General features: G+C 39.3%; 1 protein-coding gene across 1 annotated transcript in view; it reads left to right on the forward strand.

Moving 5' to 3' along the window:
• The first annotated feature begins 265 nt into the window (after positions 1 to 265).
• Positions 266 to 15304, forward strand: part of lrrc4ca (leucine rich repeat containing 4C, genome duplicate a) — a 117491-nt gene continuing 102452 nt past the window's right edge. The window contains exon 1 of the mRNA XM_010899675.3: positions 266 to 1588. The gene's annotated coding sequence lies outside the window, so the exon portion shown is untranslated. The remainder of the gene's footprint in view (positions 1589 to 15304) is intronic.

Below are 15304 nucleotides of genomic sequence, written 5' to 3' on the forward strand. Positions count from 1 at the left end.
GCAATGACTGGAATACAACTGATATTGTTCTAAGTAAGAGAGGGATTCAGTGATGTGTGTCTGTGAGGCTTTATACACGCAGTAGATAAACTACTTACCAGCAGTGCCCACTATCTGTCTACCTTCGACCTTGCGGATGCATGCTATTTTATTTTTTATGTGAGAGTGCCTATTGCATTCCGTATTTGAATTTGTAGATTGGTTGATAATAGCTAAACGTGGTCAATTGTGGTCAGTAGGCTTTTGCCAATCACCCCAACGCGCAATTTTAGTTGGTGTGGATTGCGCGCAGTGGATCATCACCTGGTGGATATTCGTTCCCACTTGTGAGATATCAGTGGATTGGTCCTACTGAATCCTATCTGAGAAACAGATTGAGTAAGAGAGCAGAGAGAGTAGGTGATTGCTGTGGGGGGAAACTGACAGGTGCAGCATGGTGTACATACGGTAATCGAGACGCGGGATGAAACCTCCGGACACCAAACCTTTGGAACTATAATAATGTTAGTTTATCCTATGAAACAGCCTCTCACAATTATCCTTTGATTTGAGTCGGTGATCTTGGAATTCATAATTATTTTTATTTCCATGTGAAATGCTTTTATGCATGTATGCATCTATGTGGTCTTTATAGACTGCTTCTATTAAAAGACCAGGTGGATATTCCCGTTGACGCGCCGTACTTCCTACATCAAACACACTGAAGACAATGAAAACGGATGGATGCATTTATCATAAGACAAAGATAAGCGTGACGACTTTATCATTCTTTGTTCAGTCAATATAACGATTTCATATGCTACATCAACTCCTGGACCCCATTAAACGACGTTCCAAACGGAGGAAAAGAGAACTATTAATATATTGAAATCCGCACTGGGTTGTGATTTGAAATCTAATCAGATTCCTGGGGAGTTCAAGAGTAGCAAGGGGAAGAGGGAGGAAAAGTTCCAGCTAAAAGTGTGATAAGGGAAAGACAACCCTCAACCTCTTCCTTTCTGCTCAGCATGTGGATGATGTTCAGCCGTAGATTGAGGACTCAGGATGTTATCCATGTGGGGTCCACCGCTGCATGAGACGACGTCTGTGGTGGACGGGCTTAAAGAAGATGCTTATTTGTTTTATTCAAAATAAAAATATTGGATCTGGATCTGGGAAGATGTCGGAATTTTGTCCTGATTTGTCACATGTCAGCGAAATGGCACGGGACAGTGACATGATTTTGCCTTGTTAACAGAACAGAGGGATATCGCTCTGCATCGAACCATTAGTTTCAACAGTGGCACTTGTAGGTTCCGTCGTGTTATTTGCGTCCTGAAACATGAATCGGTGGATGGATAAATTTACTTAGTCGTCAATGTGAAAGTCATAATAATCAATCGATTGATAATAATTGATGGATTAAACGCAGTATCGTTTACATTCGGGGCACCGGTTAAGCGGTGTAAAAGTATCACTACGGAGTCTGGCAAATTGCTTGAGAATTGCGGATGTATTTTTGATGCAGTTTTCGAGGGGAAGGAGCTGAAGAAGAAACTGTCGTTATTCCAATCAGATATCCTGCTAACATCAGCATCTTTGGTTACAAGTAAGTTACATGTGTTTGCTTGTTAAATCGAATTTATTTCTAAACAACAATGATACCTTGCCCATGGTGTGTTATTTTTCTAGCTGAAGCTAAACATGGCATATTTGCTGCTCTATCTCTATGATCCTTCTCCCACTGTAGTCAGAAGCACTTCAGCGAGGGCATAGCGTACTGAAAGCTTAATTTACCTTCATCTGACAAGAAAGCTAATTGTGTAATGTGATGACTTGATGGATCATTTGTTTGTGTGTTTGTGTGTGCGTGCGTGCGTGACTGAGTGTATGTGGGGTATTTTTTAGGTGGGGAGGAGTGTGTGTGTGTGGGGGGGGGGGGGTGCGTCGTGGAGCGCGTTGAGAAATGCTTGTTGATTCAGCCTGGCTGTATTCGACTAAAAGATAAAGACTATAATATCTGTTTAATCCATGTGATGTATTGATGAAATAAATGTTTATTTTGGGCCCCATGCTGATAACACAGTTAGTCTATATTGATCGTATAATATGTGCAGAAAGGCTGGTTGAGTCTGTCGTATTCAGTGATGTTGGTGCAGGCTGTTGCATTCCACATGGATTCTGACCGTTGCATTTCAGCACCAGATAAAGGCCTAATTACATTCAGAATATATGATATTTTATATATTTTGTACTGATTAGAACATATCTATAAACAAAAATCCGATAGAATGAACTGGACTGTTTTATGTGATGAAGGCCTGTGGCTCCTTACCTGCGCCGGTTTGAGAAGACTAACATAATGAACAACGCCATGTCTTAGATGGGAGCAGTATTTGGACTTTCATTCCCATCGAACCATTTGAAACGTGGTGCCAGTCTTCCAAAGCTTTCCAATGTACACTTCAGTAGTTGGCTGGCTGATGCGGTAGCGTAATTGCTGGCATTGTAGATTGTTGGAGCTGTCCCTGGTTTACGTGATGCTGAAACTACACGCTTAGCTTGAGCCTTGAACACTTCTCAATGCAGACTCTGCCGGCTCCAAGTAAAAGCACACTTTTTTTAAAACATTGCCTAAGCATGAGTGCCATTGTTGTTTTTGTTGTATTCTAGTTATGAAGCTTGTCGTCCGTGAACTAATGTTGTGTGCCAATGTTAGGCTGGATATCGTGCATTGGTTGTATCTATTGGTTCTTTATTAATAATGTAATAATGGGGGGCTTCACATTTGCTGGTTCATTGCCCATTGCCAGGAAGCAGTAAAGTCTAACTGATCTTTCTCAGGGTTTTAACTACATATTTAATTCCCTTGCCAGTTCTTGGATTAGATCCATCAACCTTTTGGTTACTGGTTGGGTTCTACATGTGCTAGGCCGCATATTGTCTCAGTTTATTGTGTGTGCTGATAGACATTTGCATCAGTCATTTTAACAACTCAAGATCTCACCCCACAGTAACAGCACCACAGTTTTCCTTTGCACAAAAGCCAAACATTTTACCTTTGTTCTTACACAGTGGTATCTTTGATCTTTTTTAAAAAGTATAATAGACTTACATTGGGAATTTGGTTGCACAGCAGATCCAAAAGTTTGATGGATCTTATCAACACTAAACCAACGCTTCCAAATGTCTTATGAATTAATTCCATGATATTATGTGCATGCTTTTCAATAGTGATTTCAAATGTGCATCAATAGACAATGGTATGATACAGACCTATAACAAGATGTGGCAGTGGTTAACCTTAAAACGTTGCTAAATTTCTGACCTCACAGGGTAAAAAAATCTGTTATTCTGTCCCAGAGCAAAACATTCCACCTTAAATGCTCCCAGGTCATCGTAGCAAATGAGAATGTCTTCTCGGTCAACATACCTGATAAAATATTTGTAAGTAACAATACAATGGTTGCTACTGAAAATGGTCCTCATTGATTCAAGACAGACTATTAAAAATAATACACTATTCTAACTTCAAATTTTGCTAACCCTATACACAGCTATAAAGTATATAACAGCACTGCTATACATTTGAACTTTCAAATGTGAAGACTGCAGAAAGTATAAAAATGTACCTATGTTAGCATAAACTACCCAACAACAATCATTATAATACTTGATGATTGATGATAAAAACGGTTTAATCTCAAAACACCAAACCAACCTTCTCATGTTCTGGCTATCCAATAATACCAACCAATGAATTAGATGAGTCTTTTGTATGATTACCTTTTTAGGCTATACCCAGTCACTTCCATTACTACTGCAGTCACAACCACTGACACTTCCTTTTGCAGCCATATTTGCATCTATAATGTAAACCCAATAATTATAAATTTTACAACTCTTGCATCTGCATATGTGTTTGCAAATTGTGTTTCATAAATTGAATCACTCATTTACTCTATGCTGGAAAAATGATTTACTTAATTTAACCACTTAGGTGAGTAGTGTAATTTAACCTTATTTCTCATTTTAACATTCTGGCATAAAAGGTACATGCTTATCAGGGAAGGGCGACTGAAAATAAGCTTCACTAAACAAAATGTAATTGTTTAAACACTAGCATGGCTACCTATATGTAATGCCTTATGTTTAACCTGCTCACTTTTCCACCCAAAAATTTCATTGCAGTGTTTCACTAGATTAAAATGTGAACCATGCAACACAAGAGGGACTATGACTGATGAATGGAATCATGGATACACATAATTTAGGCATTATGTTATTAAGGGTTGGTTGCTGCACAAATAACAATAATGTGACCTGGTTTTATGTTAACTAATGCAGTATCAATATTTAGTACAATTCTTCTAGTGCTAGTAAAATTAGCTGTTACTTAAAATAAATTATTCATAAATGTACAGTATCAAAATACCTGAAGTAAATGTTTAGCTTCGGTTGTGGTAGAGGTTACAGTTGTCATTGTACCACTGTATAAATAATCATATCTTTCTGTCACCTGAATGAAGTAGTGCTCTATTCCCTGATATGAGTGAGAGAGTGAACATATTTTACCCTGTGTGAGAAGGCACATCCAGATGATGGAATCATTTTGCCTTGGGGAGACAAGTAAGACTACTCATTTTGTTCTTTCCCTGTCAGGGATTTTAGTATGATGAATCCAACCTACACATCCCAAAGATGACATTTGTTTGTTGCGTAGTAATACAGAATGATTCACGCCTACAAGGAGCCTATCCCATCTGTGTATTAAGCATTTCTGAAAGTGTAATTAGCTGCAACGGTGTCCAGCATCAAGCTATACTTATAATGTAGATAAAATGGTTGCCTCTATATAGCCCCCCTCTCGTTTCTCTCAATTACTTGATTAAAATTGTACCAAGCAATCCTGTCAAAAAATGAATGAAGAAAAGGGTAGCATTGCTATGAAGTGTCAGCCCCTCGTGAAGCAACAAGGCATATGCCAATGTCCCTTTTGCCACATCCTTTATTGTAACATTGCTTATTTCTTCAGACTGCGACTCTGTTTAGATCAGGGCTGGTACTTTGTGCCATATAATAAATGTTCATTTGGTAAATCGGATTAATCTGAGTAAAGCCTCGGCTTAGGACACCATTAGCTTTCATTTCTCTGATGGCCAGGGAGTTCTATCAATAATGGCACCACATGTCAATTTTTCATCTTCTCTTGGTAGAAAGTTTCTCCAGAGATTGGATTGGGCGTGAAAGGGAATTTAACAGTCAGGAAGATCTGTGTTATCTACACTTGGGCTCTTTTGTCTAGATGTCTTACATAGCAGTGCAGGAGGTCCCTAGCTGCTGGGCTAGCAGATAGAGACCCCATGGAGTTAGGGGTATGGAGGAGTGGCTGTTGATAAAAGCATGGAATATACAGTATATTGAAACTGTAACAGTAAGATATCTAAGAAAGAAGAATGCCATTTCCAGTAGTATCTCTTCAGTTTGTATTTCAGGTTTTATTCTGATTTTTAGGATTATTTATTATCCATATGCTATATGGGAGGTTTTAATGTTATGATTAATCTTGTTCATGTGTGCTACCTCAGAGAGGCAGAAATTATGCAATTCACAGACAAAATGATGAGGGCATTGAAGTCGAAAAACACAAAGGGAAATTCCATTGCTGCACTATACTAATATGGCTGTGCCATTATTGTTGTGAATTTTTTCATGTGATGCAAATACTAGCATTTCTGCATTGCATAGGTCAAAAGAGGCCATATACTTTTTCTATTTGTAAGCAAACCATAATATCTATCTCAAAAAGACTAGTTAGATGACGAAATCCCCTAAATCTGAAAAAACAAGCACCATCCCCATTTTGGAAAGCCTATCCTCAAGTGTGGGAACAGGGCTCCCTTCAGGCTGTAGTCTTTACAAATCCAAAGAAAATGACTCAACCTGACTATGCTTCGATGTCCTGGCCAACCTAAATATTGATGAGACAAGTATGTCTACTGCTCTTTTGCAAATTGTCTGAAACACCTCAGTAATAGATAAGCATGCCCTTTATATGAGGATAAGAGTTAAGAACCATTCCAATTCCTGGTTTAATTCTGAAATATCTGATGCTATTCATAAAACAAATGTGGCATGGGCAAATGTCATTAAAACAACTTATACCTTAGACTGACCGAATTTAAGATACTGAAAAACCTTTGTATGAAACCTATTAGAAAAGCAAAATCATACTACTATGCAAATATGTTATCTATCTGTAATAGGGGTCCTTCCAAATTCTTGAAGCCAGTAAAAACCCTGAACAACAGTGCTGTCAACACTGCCACAAAAGATATTCTTGGACTCTGTACCTATTACTGATCAAAATGGAACTACTGATGCCTTTAATTGCCACTTTATTGCAGCAGGTGATTTATATGAAAAATAAACTTCTATTCCTTACCCAAATTTCAAAGGAATACATAAATCAAGTAATAATGCAAGAACACAGATTTTAAAGAGTCAAGTGTTTTTACTGAGTCTGTTAACTGAAAAATAGTCCCTTGATTTGTTTCTAGAAATTGACACTAAGAAAACCACAGCGAATGACATGATCCAAGGGCATTAGTTAGTGCTGCTCCAATTATCTCTGGATCTCTAATGCATACAGTGGGGAGAACAAGTATTTGAAACACTGCCGAAAATCCAGAAAATCACATTGTATTATTTTTAAATAATTAATTTGCATTTTATTGCATGACATAAGTATTTGATCACCTACCAACCAGTAAGAATTCCGGCTCTCACAGACCTGTTAGTTTTTCTTTAAGGAGCTCTCCTGTTCTCCACTCATTACCTGTATTAACTGCACCTGTTTGAACTCGTTACCTGTATGAAAGACACCTGTCCACACACTCAATCAAACAGACTCCAACCTCTCCACAATGGCCAAGACCAGAGAGCTGTGTAAGGACATCAGGGATAAAATTGTAGACCTGCACAAGGCTGGGATGGGCTACAGGACAATAGGCAAGCAGCTTGGTGAGAAGGCAACAACTGTTGGCGCAATTATTAGAAAATGGAAGAAGTTCAAGATGACGGTCAATCTCCTTCGGTCTGAGGCTCCATGCAAGATCTCACCGTGAAGCATGGAGGTGGAAACATCATTCTTTGGGGATGCTTTTCTGCAAAGGGGACAGGACGACTGCACCGTATTGAGGGGAGGATGGATGGGGCCATTTATTGCGAGATCTTGGCCAACAACTTACTTCTCTCAGTAAGAGCATTAAAGATGGGTTGTGGCTGGGTCTTCCAATGTGATTTTCTGGATTTATGTTTTAGATTCCGTCACTCACAGTTGAAGAGTACCCATGATAAAAATTACAGGGAAAACCTGCATAATCGGCAGTGTATCAAATACAAATATACCACTGTATATTTAATCTAACATTAATTTCAGGGGTAATCTTTAAAGTCTGGAAAACCACTCAAGTGTGGGGACACTAGTGTCCTTGATAACTTTTGTCCCATCTATAAATTGTCATCTTTTGCTAAAATCCTGGAGGCATTGGTAAAAAAAAAACATGTAACATTCATTTTCATCAGAAAATTGCATTTTATTCAGATTTCATTCTGGTTCAATTTTAGGTTCTATGTTCTTCACTTTATATATTAATCATATATGTAACTCTTACGAATACCTTGGGATGTGGTTAGATGAAAATCTGTCTTCTATAACATTAGTGAGAGTGTAACATTTAGAAAATTGTTTTCTTTCTGTCACATCAGCATGGAGAAAATATTTTGCGTGCAACTTTTATGTCGCTACCAGATAAAGGTGCATGCCTCAGCTTCTTTACTGAAATTTCAAGATACTGTCACACTTGATGGTAGGCAGAACATGAGGTGCAGAGCAAAACCATTCCTTTTATTCTACAAATTAAAGGAGTTGTAGCTACCGGTAACTTAAATGCAAAAGGCATAAACAATAATCCACACCAAGTGTGGAAATGGGTGAACTTAAATAGGATCCTCAATTAGAGGCAACACAGGGAAGCGGTCTCTAATTTGGGACAACAGAAACTATAGAGTGGAGATGCCTAGAGGCCTCCCCACTGTCAGGCCCTGACTATCCCCACCAGACACCCATAGAGATGCCTTGAGGCCTCCCCACTGTCAGGCCCTGACTATCCCCACCAGACACCCATAGAGATGCCTTGAGGCCTCCCCACTGTCAGGCCCTGACTATCCCCACCAGACACCCATAGAGATGCCTTGAGGGCTCCCCACTGTCAGGCCCTGACTATCCCCACCAGACACCCATAGAGATGCTTAGTGGTCTCCCCACTGTCAGGCCCTGACTATCCCCACCAGAACCCCATAGAGATGCCTAGCGGTCTCCCTTCTGTCAGGCCCTGACTATCCCCACCAGACACCCATAGAGATGCCTAGTGGTCTCCCTTCTGTCAGGCCCTGACTATCCCCACCAGACACCCATAGAGATGCCTAGAAGCATTTCCATTGTCAGGACCTGACAGTTGCAGTCTATCATTCGGCCTTTCGTTTTATCACTGGTGCCAATTTTCACTGTCATTACTATTATATTGGTCAGTTGGCTGGGAGTCATTGACATCAAGAAGGGTCAGACATTGGTTGATGTTTTTAAAAACATCCTGACTATGTAACAAGACAAAATTGGATAGTGCTGGAGACATTATGAGACTATTCATATCTGGGTAAAACTGCTTTGGAATATTTTGCCCCACATTCATGGGCTACTTTGCACCACATTCAGTATCATTTTAAGTTAAATATTTTAGTGCCTATAATACATTTTACATCTCTTATAAATTATATTTTATTGTCAATTGTTTTACTTATCTTTTCAATGTGTATTTATTATGCACAGCTCGGCTGAAAAATAGATATTTTTCTCACTTAATTTCACTGTATATTTTACATGAAGGTAAATAATAAATAAAAATTATAGTGGCACGTAGTGTATTTTCTTTTTAAGCTAAGGGTTAGGCCACATGTTATACTAATAATTTGTGTATAACATGCAGGTTAGGTATTCAAATTACAACTGAGCTTATCTGCACCTAAACAATCATAATTTACATTTAGGTTAGGGGGTCAGATTTGACCTGAGATAAATCACAACAAAATGGTGGTTTAATTGTGTTTGAGGAGATGAGGGCCCTACTTTCAGTGCCTGGGGGAGCATAGTTGCAGTCTTTTTCTGTATGAAACATACCCTTTACTTGACTGACATATTACCTTTTACTTGCTTGACTTTAAAGTCAAGTACTTAATTAGGAACTGCCCTCACCTGGTTGTCCATGTCATAGCTGGACACCAATTGTAAGGATAAAACAAAAACCAGCAGACAGGCTCTCAGTGTAGCAATGCATTATGCACTGTATAAAATACTCTGTCACGGCTAAATGATAGGTTAAGTTAATTCTTTCTTATAACACACACATTACCTAAATGACTGCATGGCTATGGCTGCATTTACATCACATTACAACTTTTGCTTAATTAGTGGCAAAATAGCTGATCAAAATGTTTTGGTCACTGTGTCAATTTAAGGTGTTGTGTGCAGAAACAAACATTTTGAAAGATTGGTGCAACTTCCACCGCTAGTTTACAAGCCTACTCTTCCATCAGCCAACATTCATTTCATTTCAATGCAGCCAATTATTATTTTTTTATATCTCTACTTTACTTACAGATGCGGTTCTATATTTTGTCTAGTTCTATCTATGAGTCCCAAATGTATTGTGATCCTAGCAACGCCTCAGGTTGTGATTCACACAATTTGTTTGGAGTAAGAGAGATTTCTTGCCTGACCAAATGTAACCATAAACGTTATGATGGTTTTAAATCACTACTATTGCTAATAATTCCTTTGGAAGCAGATGGCCAATGCTAAACATGAGCCAGTTGATAAATCAGGCTAACTGTGATTATACAATCGACAATAACGCAGATAACAAATAAGGTTCACCTGCTTGCTATTTTCCACCTTCCCTATGTGCATCGCTATGGTGGACTGACATTTGCCGTCATAGAAGTTATTCACATCTCATGCAATTCAACGCCTGTTATCACACATTCTCTCTCTCTCTCTCTCTCTCTCTCTCTCTCTCTCACACACACACACACACACACACACACACACACACAAAGGATTAACATGCACATGTGCCACACACACAGCTTTTGTAGTAGCCTAACTCATTAGTCATTGTCTCTAGCTTGTCTCTCTGAATATGCCATTCGGGGGAAAGGACAGCAGATCCGGAGGCAGGCCACAATACATTCCCCCAGTCGATGGATTAATCAATGGGTGCTCCTGCTTTCCCTATCAATCTTAGTGAATAATCTGAGGGACATCATAAAATCTCCATGCTGTTGTACTGGGGGCCGGCTTTCACACAGTTCCTATTACTGTCTTCTCTTTAGTCATTTGTACCAGAAGAGGGTAGGAGTCTTTATTGGAGCTGCTGTAGAGTTGTGCTAGTGTATATTTTTTGAGGATGGTAGTAATGGTAATTTGCTCACCAGAGATATTCAAAGGGGCATGGACATGAGTAAAATAAAATAAAACATTAAAACATATTTTATAATAAAACAATGACACAGTGTGTTTTAATGCCTAACATGGGCTGGAATAACCAAACTTTAAAGTAATAATGTTAAAACATTTTTAAATTAGTTGTTTTGTGCACCAGTGACCAATATTTAGGAAGTCTTACCAATCTTACAAAATAAGCAGCTCATTTCAGACAATATAGAATTAGCTAGCAACTTTAACTCAGTAGCGAACAAGTTTGCTAATGTTTTAATGCTGATTTTTGTAGTGTAAGAGGGTTCATAATCAAATTCAGTTATGTAACTATTTATTTATTTGGAGCAGGTAGATCAGTGATTTTGGTGTATGTTTTCTTATGTTTTTTTTTGTAATAACTGAAATGTGCATTGTTTTTGTTTTTTTTACAGATTTTTAACAAGCGATATCTACAGAGCAAAGTCAGTTATTACAACCCCTTCTTAAACCGATAATTTATAATGAATAATTATCTTGATAATTGATAATAGATCTCTGTCATGAATTATGTTATTGTAAAAAAGATTTTAAAGCACATCGAGACACAGACTGTTTTGCGGTAGAGACCTGACCAAGAAGACATGAATAATCAACACAACATTACCAAATATAAAATGCAATCCATAACCTACAATATGGTGTTACAACTAAATACCATTGTCAAATTTTGGTCCTGAAGCAAAAGCATTTGGGAACTGCTGGTCTAGATCATAGCATCTGCAGATAATTGCTTAAAATAAAATAAGCTCAATTTATTTGTGTTAAATCAGCGGTGGGGGCGCACTCAAAAGCAGTGACCTGAATTTAAGCTTCCACGTTAGTCACCATTGGCCTTACATAACCCACCTTGCCAGTCTTGACATGAGAGATGAAGCCAGCTTTTTCAACTTAATGGTTTAACCCCCCTTTCTTTTCTACATTCATACTATGCATGACTTGTACTAGGTGCAGAATCGTGAGAGTGACTGGCTCAGAGGTACATACTGCTGACGTGACAGGGTGAGGGAAACACACACACACACACGCACGCAAGCAAGCAAGCTCACACAGCAACGACACATGCATCCCTGAAAAGACAACCCTCTTGGCTCCAGGGCAGCTTGGAAGCGTCTGCTGAAAGTGATAGTGGTCCAGGTTGCCATATTAATTTCTGCTACTAAATGAAAAGGTTAAATGGGTTGAAAGAGTGATGTGCTGTCTCTCACCTTCTCTCTCATGCTTTCACGTAATAAAGGTAAGACACTATAGTTCAGTTCCCTGACAAAAGGACTAAAAAAGAGATGTAATGTATGTGAAAAACAGAAATAAGTGTGAAGGTGCTGGAGGAATCTGCATTTAATAGGTAATTTGAAAATGCAGAAAAGAGGAGACTGCTGGAGTTGATTGTTCTTATCTGAATTCATTAATGCAATTTCTACTCACAAAGAGCCTGTGCTGAGCCTTTCAAGCCAAAATAATGACTAAATCAGTCAAGGTGACTGGGTCTATGTGCTCTGGAAATGACATTTTCAGGGCACCCAGATGCGCGAACTCGCAAACGCATGCGCAGACTCAGTTTGCACGTGCGCGCACACAAACACAGACTTGTCTGTTTCTCTCATATAAACAATTTGTGTTTTGAAAGATGAATAAATCATGTGTGTGTGAAAGGTGGGGTGCTATATGGCAGAGTAAGCTGTTACTAAGGCTGTCATGTTTTCTAGGGGAGCTGAAGTTATTTCCTGCATTTTCTTTTAAAGGCATACTGTAGCACCGTCTACATGGAGAAGCTTGGTTGAAACAAGCTTAATATCACCTATGTGTGCATTATCCTCACAGAGTTGTTCCTTTCATGGCCTGTGTGGACACACCATTATGCAAAACTGTAGGCTGAGACAATATACCGTGCAATAGGAAAGTATTCACACTTCACATTGTTACATTATAGCCTTATTATGAAATGGGTTCGATACATTTTCTTCATCAATCTACGAACAATTCAAGCAAATACAGGTTTTGGAGAAATGTTTGCAGACAGAAATATCACATTAGACACGCTGTAACGTAACAAAATGTGGAAAAGTGAAGGGATCTGTCACGTTTGTAGATGGCAGGACACAAGCGCAGAGGTAACGAACCAACTTATTTTAATTAACAAATTCAGGAACATCAAATGTCACATGGAACATGCAATGTCTACAGCAAACAATGACAGACAAGGCACAAGTCAGTAATTTGAATTGATTCGGATCTACTGTTTCTGGGAGCTATTTTACTGTTGGTCCGTCAGTGATTGGTATGCACACTGCACCTGTTTTATTTACCTTCAGGCAAAGTCAAGGTTCCACATTACATAACCTAATGTTAAATCATAACTGACCATTTCACAGGTCATACATTGGCATAAAATGCGTTCTAGTCCATGAGCCAGACCCCAAAATGTAGGACTTCAGGGGAACTTTGACCAACGATGACTCTTTGAAGCAACGATTATGTTTTTGAAGCTCTATGTCCCAGAGTTGGAGAATTCACATACTATATACAGTGTGTATATAGTATGTGAATGTCCCAAAGAATTAAGGAAACACGTAATCATCACAGTACAACACAAAGTCAATTAAACTACAAGGATATAAATCTGTCCAGTTAGGAAGCGTAATCAACTGTGAATCAGTGTCACATCTTTTGGTGAAAATGAAAGTGACAAATGCTCTCTCCTTATCCTTCTTGACTGATTCTTTTCTAGTTTGCATTTTGCTAGTGTCCTTGTCATTACTGGTAGCATGTGGTGGTACCTGCAGCCCATTCAGGTTGCGCAGTTAGTCCAGCTCCTCGACGACGGCACTTCCATACATGCCATCGCAAGAAGGTTTGCTGTGTCTCCCAGTACAGTCATGGAGGAGATACCTGGAGACAGGTCGTTACACGAGGAGAGCTGGTCAGGGCCGTAGAAGGGCATCAACCCAGTAGCAGAACCAGTATCTGCTCCTTCGTGCGAGGAGTAACAGGAGGAGCACTGCCAGAGCCCTACAAAATGACCCCAGTGGGCTACTGATGTCCGTGTATCTAACCAAACTGTCAGAAACAGACTCCATGAGGGTGGCATGGGGGCTTGACATCCTCTAGTGGGACAAGTGCTCACAGTCCAACACCCGTGCAGCTCGATTGGCATTTGCCAGAGAGCATCAGAATTGGCAGGTCCGCCATTGGCACCCTGTTCTCTTCACAGACAAGAGCAGGTTCACACTGAGCACATGTGACAGACGTAAAATAGCTCTGAGACGCCATGGTGAACGTTATGCTGCCAGCAACATCATCCAGCGTGACCGTTTTGGTGGTGGGTCAGTGATGGAGGCATATCCTTGGAGGGTCACACAGACCTCCATGTGCTAGCTAATAGTACCTTGACTGCTGTTAGTTACTGGGATGAAATCCTCAGACTCATCATCAGAGCTTATGCTGATGCAGTGGGCCCTGGGTTCCTCCTGGTGCAGGACAATGCCCAGCCTCATGTTACCAGAGTTTGTAGGCAGTTCCTGGATGACAAAGGCATTGATGCCATTGACTGACCCTCAGGTTCCCCAGACCTGAATCCAATTGAGAACTTCTTGGTCTTTATGTATCGGTGCATCCAATGCCTCCAAGTAGCGTAATTGACTGTCCAGAAGCTCACTGATGCCCTGATCCAGGTCTGGGAGGAGATCCCCCAGGACACCATCCGCCATCTCATCAGGAGCATGCCCAGATGTTGTCGGGAGTGCATACAGGCAGGTGGGGTGCATACACACTACTGAGTTATTATGAGTTGCCGTGATGAAATTCACACAAGTTGGAACAGCCTGTGATTTCAATTGTTTACTTTCATATTCAGTGTGAGTTTGAATCCTCTATTTCACAAACAGCATATGTGAGCGAAAGAGGATCTTGATTATAGTTAGAAAAGCACCTGTCATTTGACTAGAGAGCAGAGTAGGTTTAAAATAATTGAGTATGGCCAACATCTATCCCACCTTTTGTAACTCTGTGCTAGGAGCTCTATGCATTGTCCCCAAAAATCTGTGTGTAGTGCTTGTTTCTGAATATTTTACGGTCAATAATTACAACATTTAAATCTTTAAATATGTCAACTGGACAATCTGATATGATTAATTATGGATTTGAACTGATGAAAATGTTACACAGGATTATCCAATACATTTTTTTTCATAAAACAGAGGACAAAAACTTTTAGTACATTTCAGTGTGAAATACATTTCAGTGTGAAATTACATGGTTTTGCAGCAATGTTTGAAACACATCTATCTTAATATCTTTCAGTGCTGGATGTGTGCAAGTTGATTCCACTATCACCAAGTAAAAAACGACAACATATGTTACTGTTTTCATGTCATTCTTTGCATTCTTTGGTGTGAAGCTGTAGCATCTGTAATGCTATTAAATCTATTACTGTGCAGACAAAAGGGAAATTAAGTTGAGAGAAAGGCTTGAATTGCTGATGACTGAAACTCCCACGTCTACCTCACATTTAGATTTTGCTGGGCTGCAGAAAACACATCGACATAAATACAGAGCTTAATATAATCATCCCATAGTCATAGTACTATATGATGCAATCAGATTTATTAGCAGAAATGATTAGTTCTCTGATATGATCATCTACTTGGACTCCATTTAGAGCATCTTTAAAATAATCCTCCTGTAAAATAATGTGAGCTATAACAAAAACCCTGTATGGATCAGTTTCTCATA

This window comes from Esox lucius, chromosome 19 (genome assembly GCF_011004845.1).
Source record: "Esox lucius isolate fEsoLuc1 chromosome 19, fEsoLuc1.pri, whole genome shotgun sequence".
Taxonomy (NCBI): Eukaryota; Metazoa; Chordata; class Actinopteri; order Esociformes; family Esocidae; genus Esox; species Esox lucius.